The sequence below is a fragment of the Dromiciops gliroides genome, chromosome 1, assembly GCF_019393635.1.
Source record: "Dromiciops gliroides isolate mDroGli1 chromosome 1, mDroGli1.pri, whole genome shotgun sequence".
Taxonomy (NCBI): Eukaryota; Metazoa; Chordata; class Mammalia; order Microbiotheria; family Microbiotheriidae; genus Dromiciops; species Dromiciops gliroides.
Genome location: NC_057861.1, coordinates 368088971 through 368099849, shown reverse-complemented (window position 1 = coordinate 368099849; position 10879 = coordinate 368088971). Strand labels below are relative to the sequence as shown.

Below are 10879 nucleotides of genomic sequence, written 5' to 3'. Positions count from 1 at the left end.
TTAAACTATTCTTTATCATCCATCTGAATTGACAGAATAAGGGATTCAAGGCAAGAACTGTCTTGAAATAGGGAAGAGAAAATGTTACTATTCCTGAGGCATGTATAGGCATTGAAGTCTAGAATTTAGAATTGATGTAGCTTGTCAATACAAAGAAAGCTTCTGAAGAGGGATGTTCATGTATCTATTTCCCCACCCCCCACCAAGGAATATGGGTGGTAGACAGGTGGAACTTAAATTTGATGGAGGAGACTAGAGACTGATGGAAATGAACTTGAATGTATATACAGAACTAATTTGGTCTGGGAGACAATGGGAATGAAAGCAGCAAGGAGATTTGTGATTAATATCAGGCATGATTATGACTTAGTTTGGGGGGGGGTTGGGTAAATAATAAGCAGCTCAACTTTGCCCATCTATTCTTGGCATGGGCACAGAGCTCATTCATAGGCATAAAACATTAAATGTCATTAAAAAGTTGGTGTCGTCAGATATCACAGATTATAATATGAAGGGCTTATATATTCCAGAGTCCATGGCAAAATGCATAAGCAGGCAGAGCACATAAATTGAGGTACTTCTGAATGCAATGTAAAGTAAAAACAAAAACAAAAATGAATGTATGAGAGTCATTTTAACAGTTCTCATTTGTAGCTAATCAGTTTATATGAATTTGACTCTATTTAGCGTAAAATTTTTGTTGTTCTAAAATGATGTAAAAGACATCTAGCAGGGACCATGTGGCCACAAAGTTCTTCAAATAAAGTAGTAGGTCGATTTCAGAGGATCATTGAATTAGAACTGAAGGAATCTTTGAGGTCTTCTAGTCCAACTCTTTGTTTTCACTGAAGAGAAAACTGTGGACCAGAATGGTGAAGTGTCTTCTCCAAGGTCACACAGGTGGAAAAGTAGGTGGTGTAGCATATAGAATGCCTCGGCTGGAGTCAGGATAACTCAACTTTGTTAATTCAAATCTGGCTTCAGACACTTATTGGCCATGTGACCCTGGGCAAATCACTTAATCCTGTTTGCCTCAGTTTCCTCATCTGTAAAATGAGCTAGAGAGGGAAATGGGTTATCTCTGCGAAGAAAACCCCAAATGGGGTTATGGAATGTCAGACACAACTGAAAAAGATGTTTTAAAATAACAGAATAAAGGCAGATACAGAATTTGAACACAGACTATGGGGTTTCCATTTCATTGTTATTTCCTTGATATGACTGCCTTTCTGTATATGTCAAAAATAGGTGCTCAAGTGGTTTACTATTGACCTTCTGGACAAATTGTGAATGATGGTTAAACTGGGAGAAGGTAATCCAGCAAATCTTTTGTCAGTGAGTTAACATATGATAAATATGTGTTAAAGGTTCCAGGGATCAGTGGAAGCATATGAGGGATCCCAGTAGAGTAATTAATCCTCAAACCCTTCTTTGATATCTAGTAGCTCCTCCTTTCAATTGTTGATGGGAGTGAAAAACACTTCTGTTCATCCTTTTCTCCTAACTTCTACTTCCTTCCACTAATCCCCAAATAAAGATCTGAAGAAGTAGAGGCTCTTTGATCTGAAGGCAGCTCAGGCCTACTTGGCCAACTTTCTTCCCCAGAGGTGTAATAGTTGTTGTTGTTTACCTTTAAAGGGCTTGGAAAGCACTACTATTAGAAGTTAAATGCTTATTTTCCATAAACCCTTTGACATACATACTTGTGGGTAGTGCCATATCTTCTTGATAGGTTTTGGTATTTCTTGGGATTTCGATATCCCCATCATCCCTGTGAAAGTTGACTCCTGATCACTTCTGATTCAACTTGACTCAAACCTTCCCCCTTTAGCATGCTATATTTCCATTATAATGGAATCATGATTTGGCAAGGGATACTCTAAACTAGATTTTTATACTAGTTTTTTCCCTTTCATTGAATGTAACTTACTTGTCCATTTTTACCACTATTCCTTTATATTTTTCAACTGGCTGGAATATCCTCATTTCTCTTGACCTATTCAAATCCTAAACTTCTGGACACTACTCATATATAATCTCTTATAAAAACTCTTCCCCAATTTATAGACCATTTTAAAAATGTCAGTAGCTCCAGTTTTCTGAAGGAATCATTTGTTACTTAATCATAGAGGGTTTTATATGATTTACCTTTTCATCTAATCAACTTGTACCTCTTATAATTTTGTTATTTCACAATATCTCCCACATTCCTCTCTCCCCTTCAGTCATGGAATTGTATCCCAGCTCTGACCCCTTTCTCCTCTCCTTTTAAGCCTCCTAATTAGGCTTCCTATTTCCAATCTCTTTCCCCTCCAATCCCATCATACAACTGCCAAAATAATCTTCTTAAGGCATAGTTCTTACCAAGTACTTTTCCTTTTAGAAAACCTTCAGTATAAAACAAAAACTTGATTCTGCCATTTAATAATCCCTGAGAGGGATGCAAGCCCTTGGACCAGAAAAAAAGGAATCCAAAGAAATGATTGGAGATGGAGAAAGAAGCTGTAGTGTTGAGTGTTATACAGGAGAACACAAAAGGATGCTTTTATTCTCATCCACAGGCAGAGATTTTTGCTTTACCTAAGAATTGGAAAAAAATTCTATGGCCTTCAGGCTGAGAGAATGTGACAGTATTTGTTCTCTCCTTGAAGAAGAGGTCCAGGTATTTTATTTGAGCCAGAAGCTAGAGGCAATGCAGCACTTAGGAGAAGGAAATTTTCTGGAGACTATGTCAATCCCACTAGATTCATGATAGAATGAGTGTCCAGGAAAAAAAAAATTCAATTGAGACAAAATTCAGTGGTGACTGAGACAAGTAAAGAATAATACCTGGCAAGAGCACTTCAATGTCATCTCTAGTGTGCTTGCAGCAAGAGAGGAATGAGTTACCTTTCTATATATGGATATATTAACCACTGGTGTTTTATATAGGTATATCTGTCCACACATATTTACTTGTTCTACATGCTCCCTAGATATGTCCATTCTTCCCACTTATGATGTATTTGTGAAAGAGTTTGCTTTAACTTTATTGGGGACATAGATTGGTGATACTTTTATTACTGTGTCATTTCATTAAATATGTTTTTGATTCAGTGTGTCTTCAGGCTGAGAGGTAAACATATCAGTGAATGCTCATCATTTATGGCTTTGAAGGATGCAGACACACAATGTACCTTAAACGTTTTGTAGCTATCTGCTAAGGGCCTGGCTTAGAATTTAGGGAAGGAACTGTGTGTTTCTAGTGGGTGTCCTGACAATGGTATTTTTCTTATGTGCACATGTCATCACCCCTTCCTTGTAGGGGGAGAAAAACCAAAACATTTATTAAGCACTTACTATAAGCCACGCACAGTAATAGGCACTGGGGATATAAATATAAAAGGTAAGATATTCTCTTCTCTTAAATTCTAATAGAAGGAGATAACATTTTAATAGCAGTAATAGTTAGGGAAAAGAAAACACAGCGGGATTGGAAACTGCTCCATGATTCAGTTAATCGAAATGTCCTTTCTAGGATCAATGGCACTATCATAGTAATAATGTGATAGCTTGGGGGTGGCTAGGTGGCGCAGTGGATTAAGCACTGGCCCTGGATTCAGGAGTACCTGAGTTCAAATCCGGCCTCAGACACTTGACACTTACTAGCTGTGTGACCCTGGGCAAGTCACTTAACCCCCATTGCCCCGCAAAAAACAAACAAACAAACCAAATGCTTATTCATATCTAAATATGCCTGGACACATGCTTCTATTTTTGGAATGATCCAAAACATACACATTTTGAGGGCAGTTTAAAGTATCTCCATTTATTAATCACATGTATTGAATACTGAGGAAGAAAGAATATAGTTCAAATCCAATACATTTTTTATTTAACACTGCTAATGTCAACAATCTTCAAGAGGTTACAGAGATGAAATCATTTCATTGAATCAAAGATGACTTATTTAACAAGTTTGCTTCAAGTGTAAATAGCATTCATTTGGACATGCTTAGGAATTACATTGCATAGGAACTCATAATAGATCTAGTATCATTGCTTTGACTTTCTCTTCCTTTCAATTACACATAGAACATCATGGGAAATAAACTTTGGGCCTTCTGGATTTCTTGCTTCTTCAACCCTTTTTATCCTAAAAGCTCTTAGGTTAAAGTGGACAATGCCTCCCCCTTCTAGGTGAAATTTTCCTCATGCCCTTGTTTGTCTGTAATTCTCCTGCACTTCTATCAATCATCTTATGGAGAAAGCCAGGGAACTAAGAGGCAGAAGTGAGGAGAGAAAACATAACAGACATGGGTAGAAGCACAGGGACATGATATGGTTATTTGTATACAAGTAGACCAATGTAATTGGGTCATACAATGTGTATGATACAGTGTGTATAATGAATACAGTGGGTATAATAAAGTGTAAAGATGATCGAGGTTAAAAAAAACTTTGAATGCCAATCAGAGAACTTTACAATTGAATGTTTGTGTGTGGGGGGGCAGTAGGAAAGTGATATAATCAGACCTCAATTTTAGGAAAATGATTTTGGCAGCTGAGTGGAGGATGGATTAGATTGGGAAGAGATTTGAGGCTAGCATTCCAATTAGAAGTCTATTACAACAACATGATACATGGTTAAAGGATACGAAAGCGCAATGCTCAAAAGAAGAATTGCAACTATTATTATGAAAGAATGCTCCAAATCACTAACAAAGAAATGCAAATTAAAATAACCATAAGGTTTTACCTCATACTCAGCAAATTGGCAAAGATATCCAAGACGAAAATGGTGTTAGAGGAAAAGATAGGTATGGTGATGCATGGCAGGTGGAGCTGTGAACTGGTAAAACCATTATGATAAGCAATTTTTAATTATGGAAATGAAATGCCCTTACCCTCTGACCTAGTGTTTCTACCCATAGGGATATGTAGTCATTGACAAAAAGAAGAGTTCTATATAAACGACAATATTTCTAGTAATATTTTTTGTGATTGCAAAGAACTGAAAACATTAGAGAAGCCTATATACTGGAGAATAACTAAACAAATTATCGTTCATGGATGTAATACAGAATTACTAAACTGTAAGAAATGACAAACAGAATGAAATGAGAAGTGTGGAAGGTCTCATATAAATTACTGCTAAGTAAAGAAAGAAAAACCACAAAAAATGTACATAATGATTTTAACAATATAAATATATTGAACCAAACCACAAAATAAAACAGCTGAATCTTGAAATATTAAAAAGAAAAAGCTTGGTCCTAAAGAATAATGTGAGAATATACATCTCCTAACTTATTTGCTAGGGTGGTGTCCACAGATACGGAAAAGATACATATAAAAAGATATATTTTTTCAGTGTGTTGATGGAGTTTGCTGATTTCTTTTTCTTTTACTCAACATTTTGTTAAAAATAAATTCTTTAGTATATGAATTGATTCTTGGGGCACAGCAGGGAAAAAGTAGGAAAAAAGGATATACTCAAATAATAATGATTATTAACTATTACTTTTATAGCATTTTAAGGTACAAAGCACTTTATACACACACACACACACACACACACACACACATATATATATATATATATATATATATATATATATATATATATATATATATATATATATATATACTAATTTAATTCTCAAAAAAATACTGTGAGAAAAGTGTTATTACAAAACCCATTCCTATAGATCAAGAATCAGAGGCACAGACAGGCTGCATTGCATAAGTGTAGGAAAGGGGATACAGATAAGAAATGTGGTGCAGGTTGAAATAACAAGATTTGGGAACAGATTAGATATGTGGAATAAGTGAGCATGAAGAGTCAAGATGGCAATAAAATTGTGAGCCTGGACAACTAAGATGATGGTTTTCTCCTAGACAATGTTAGGAAACTTTGGAAAAGTAGAAGATTTGGGAGAAAAGAAAATAAATTCCTTTGTGGACATATTGAGATTCAGAATACTATGTGAGACAGGCAGTTTGAGAAATCTAATTGGATATGTGGACTGGAGCTTAGATGAAAGGTTAGGAATATACTTTTGGATATGGGAATCATTTTCAGGAGGAAAATATAATCTATAGGTGGAGCTCTGGGATCATCAAGTGAGATGGAGAGGGAAAGCTTTGGGTGATATTGATGGTTGATGAGGGTATCATATTTATTGAAATCCTTAGTCCAAATGTTTTTCATTGAACAAATGTATTGAACAGCTACTGTTCACAAAGTCTATCTCATGAGCATTTAAAAGAATAAAAAAGCTAATTTCCCTTGACTTAGTTATGCTCTCTCCTTCAAAGTATTCTCTTTGTGTACATATTTATCTATTTCAGTGTTGTATCTTCCTAAGTAGCCACGGAAGTGTTTTGAGGTCAGAACCTTATTGTCATTTTATCTGTGTATCCCCAGTGACTCATAAGAACCTTTCCTGTAAGAGACATTTAACAAATGCTTATTAGATTCAAAAACATGATTCTCCTCTTCATGTGTTTTCCAGTAGCTTGAAAACAAGTTTGAGATCTCATTCAACAGAGTTTATTTGAGTCTATAATATCTCCAAGTTTTAAAACAATTTTTCCCACAAGTTCACTACATTATATGAACAAAAATAATTAATTATGCATTCCATACTTTATAAAATTGCAATCTAAAAAGAAATACAAGCAGCTATATAAAATGATGAACACAATAAATGGATTTACAAGTCAGTGGATGTATTCAACCATTTTGTCTCTATTTTTTCCAGAAGCTAGTCAATATCTAGCTTGCTTGGATTCATCCATGATCCTTGTATATGTCTGACCTTAACTTCCCAGGGCAAAAGGAATGCAGCTAAAGGAAATAATATCTTGAAGATTCATTTTTAAATTTTATTTTTGGTTTTACTTTACTAAAACAGTCAGGAAATAACAATTTAATGATTATGTAAAAAAAGAATACTAGTGCCAGAGTATATTGATGAAAGAATCAATTCATTTCTAGAAAATATCTTATTAATGGAAAATAATTTATACTCATATAAAACCCAAGCCTATGAAGGACAATGGTGAAATATTGACATTTACCGTAATGGAAAAGGATATGTCACTTCACTGTTATTTAGATTCTGGGTAGCTTATAGTAAAGCATATCATCATTCAATTTAATGCCTTGCCTGTTAATACCATTGATGAAGACAATCAAGTATTTCCTTTATTAATATCCTAGAATAAAATATTTAAATAAAAGAAAGTCTGGAATATGGTAGTGTTATTTGTGATGAAAGAAATCACCTTCATTACTTTCCTTTAACTCTGGTAGCGGCAAATAAACATTTAATTGGGCAAAACATTAAAAAAATAATATCTAGATGTCTGAAAGCTCAGGTTATCAATTACATATTTAGTTTGATTTTGTTCATAGAAGGAATAATTGGCCCAACATTGATAATTTCTTTTTAAAAAGTATTTTATTTTATTTTTCCAATTACATGTAGAGATAGATTTCAACATTCATTTTATAAGATTTTGAATTCCAGATTTTTCTCCCACCTTCCCTAGATCCCTCTTCCCCAAACCAGCAAGCAATAAGATATAGGTTATACATTACAATTATGTTAAACATGTGAAAATATTTTATTAACTTGATTGGGGGGACTAATCTTATTGTAGGACTAATCTGGGGACTTCTGACTGGCTGGCTATCTGACTGCTATTAATTTAATATGGGCTGTTTACAAAATTTCTCCACACTGCTCCCAAATTGATAAGCAAACAATTAAGAAGCCTCTTAATTAAATAATCAAAGCGGAGTTTATTTATAAAAATCAATGTAAATGATAAGGGTTAAGAAATACAAATTATACTACCTGTCTGCTTTTAATATAAGGGCCATTGCTGCCTCTTGCCTTAGGGTATGCTCCAGCTTTCTCTAACTTTCACTCTTTTTCTCCTTGACTCCAGCTTCCTTGCTTCACTTTCACTTCTAACTCCAAGCCCCTTTCACTTTGTCAATCCCCCTGAAAAGCCTCTTAGTTTCCTCACCTCTGTTGCTAACCCCCTGGCATCTCTAGCATCTCTGTATCATAGCCCTTCCTCACCTTCTACAACCTCCAGAGTCCTTTCTTCTCTTCTCTTAATCTTCTGGCCTCCTTGTGTCCTCCTAGTCCTCTGGTGTCCTCCCTCCCTATCTTCTCTTTTTTCTTTCTTTCTTTCTCTTTCTTTCTTTCTTTCTTTCTTTCTTTCTTTCTTTCTTTCTTTCTTTCTTTCTTTCTTTCTTTCTTTCTTTCTTTCTTTCTTTCAGTGAGGCAATTGGGGGTAAGTGACTTGCCCAGGGTCACACAGCTAGTAAGTGTTAAGTGTCTGAGGCCAGATTTGAACTCAGATACTCCTGACTCCAGGGCCGGTGCTCTATCCACTGTGCCATCTAGCTGCCCCCCTCCCTGTCTTCTCAACCCTGAATATATGTTTCTTTTCTGCCCTCAAACCTCGGGCTCTCTGCGCCCCCACACATGTCAAGCTAATCTGCCGGCCGCACTAGGGCTGTGCCCAGTGGAACTCAAGGGGCCCGTGCCCCTTGCTGTGTGCCTGGGACCTCCACATGGGCTATGCTAGGGCCTGGAAGGACAAGCCTGGGATCTCCGGAGCAGCTCCCCTCAGGGAATAGGGAGCTGGGGCTTTTTTCCTAAGTGGAGGGGGAGGGGCACCAGCCCCTCACACAGAAAAAAAAAACCCTGAGACGCTAAGGCTTTTTAATCTCAGCTCAAAGGCAGGGTCCCCAAATCAAAGTAAATTTCCACAGTCCCCCCTTTGCTTTGACAAGAAACACGGCATGTTTCCTTGATGAAGCAGCAAAACAAAATACCATAACCTATGCTAGGACACAATGCCAATAACAACACAGGAAAAGAAAATTTTGTCCAGAGTGCCAATCCCTCATGGACTAGTGCTTTGACAATGTCCACAGAGGTAAGGCCTTCTGCAGAAAATACACATTACAGATAGTATATGTGGGAAGAAACAAAAATGTCCATTTAAAGTCCTTTTAACTCTTGTCTTTGAAGGAGGGTTGTGAAGTCATCAGGGGAACTGGACTCTGGTCTGGATTCTGGCTGTCTCTGGATACGGGCTGTCTCTGTAACTGCTGAGCTTTCATTATTCTTTAGCATACATTGTCCAAAATTGTTCAAATTAAATAGTGAAATTTCTTCAAAAAAAAATAGTGAAAGTTCTTCAAAATATACAAAACAAATTTAGTCTTGATACATACACAACAAATTGGAGTACCCCCTTTTGGAGGATGTTTATATCCATAAGCAATAGAAAATTAAGACAGTTATGACATTACTAACACTTTTTACCACTATATGCCTGGATCAATGCCAGATTAGTAATGTGTCCATGATGACACCCAAAAATGTTATGGAAAGGTTACCATACCACATCTTGTGGTGCTTAGACATTTAGTTATTGTGCTAGGCCTCAGGTGGATGGATTCTAACCATACCACCAGACTGAATGAAAAAGCCAAATTAAGTTAAACCAGGCGCATGGGTTGTAGCCTCCATGACACCAGACTAATTTTTGGAGTGAGAGATGTGCCCTACATAGCTGCTATTATCAGCAAACTATGAACTTATTGAATGTATTTGGACTAAGGGAATCCTGCCTTCAGCTTTCGCTGAATGGCTGTTCTCTCAGACTCCTCTGGGAATCTTATGTGTACTTGTCTCTCCCCCTGTTATACATATATTTTCTCCAAGGCCTGCATTGTGAAGTGGAATCATCTCCATCAAGCTCAGTGTATGAGCAATTAGTCTCTGAAATGGTAATTTTCCATTATTCATAAATCTCATATTAATTTCACTAAAGACAATATGATGGTAAAAATGCATGTTATCGTGCATAACTAAATACACACTTGCAATATATACAATAATTCCGAACCATACCCAGAGTCATTTGGGAAAGTGGCATAAAGACCAATACAACAAAATTACTATACTTTCACTAAGAATAACACAAGCTATATACATAGTCACAATGACATTTAAATGATAAATGAATATAAATGACTGATAATATTAAACATTATTACAAAATCTTCATTAAGCCAGTAAACAAAATCATCTTGTCCATGAATTCTCTATCTAGTACAATGAAAATAACAAATATTTGTAGTGATAAACAATTTATCAAAAAAAAACCCCTTAAACATCAGCATACTCGAAGTGATAAACAATTTACCAAAAGAACTTAAATATCAGCTAGACTCAGTATGTATATTATCTTACAAATTAAGCAATGAGGATTCAATAACCCTTTCTAGAAGTTAGAGGTTCAATAACCCTTGGTGGAGAAGTTCTTCACCTACAAATGATGCAGGTAGAATGAGATGATGAAGACTGAACTGGGGCCAAGGAGGAACAGGAACAGCAACATCAGCAGGCCGGTTCAATTCTTTCTATAGCTGAAAGATGCTGGGAATCCAGCTGTAAAGATACTTGGAAAGAATTTTTTGTTAGAGCCACAAGTGGCTTCGCAATTTTACCAAAACAGAGTATCCATTGCCTGCAATACTCAGCTGCTTCTAGAATGGCGCTTAGCTGCCTTTTAGTTAATTCTGCCACTCTTTGGGCTTCTAAAAAGCAATTATAATATGTGTTCCCAACCTTAAGGATCACATGTGGTTTGTTACTCTGGGGAGGAGAATGGATTGTCCATTCCTTCCCTATACACTGTCAGTTTTTTCTTTTTCCCTGATCTGTACTGTTTTGAGAGGGTCTGTGACCGTTCTCATTTTGCTCCTTTATATTTCTCTGAAAAGGCCTATAACTATTTTGACTCTGTTTCCCTGTATTTCCCTGATAAGATCTATATTTATTTTGATTTTATTTATAAT

The 10879-nt window shown here is 36.1% G+C and overlaps 1 pseudogene; it reads left to right on the top strand.

Moving 5' to 3' along the window:
- Positions 1 to 8850: 8850 nt before the first annotated feature.
- Positions 8851 to 10879, top strand: part of LOC122749312 — a 79493-nt pseudogene continuing 77464 nt past the window's right edge.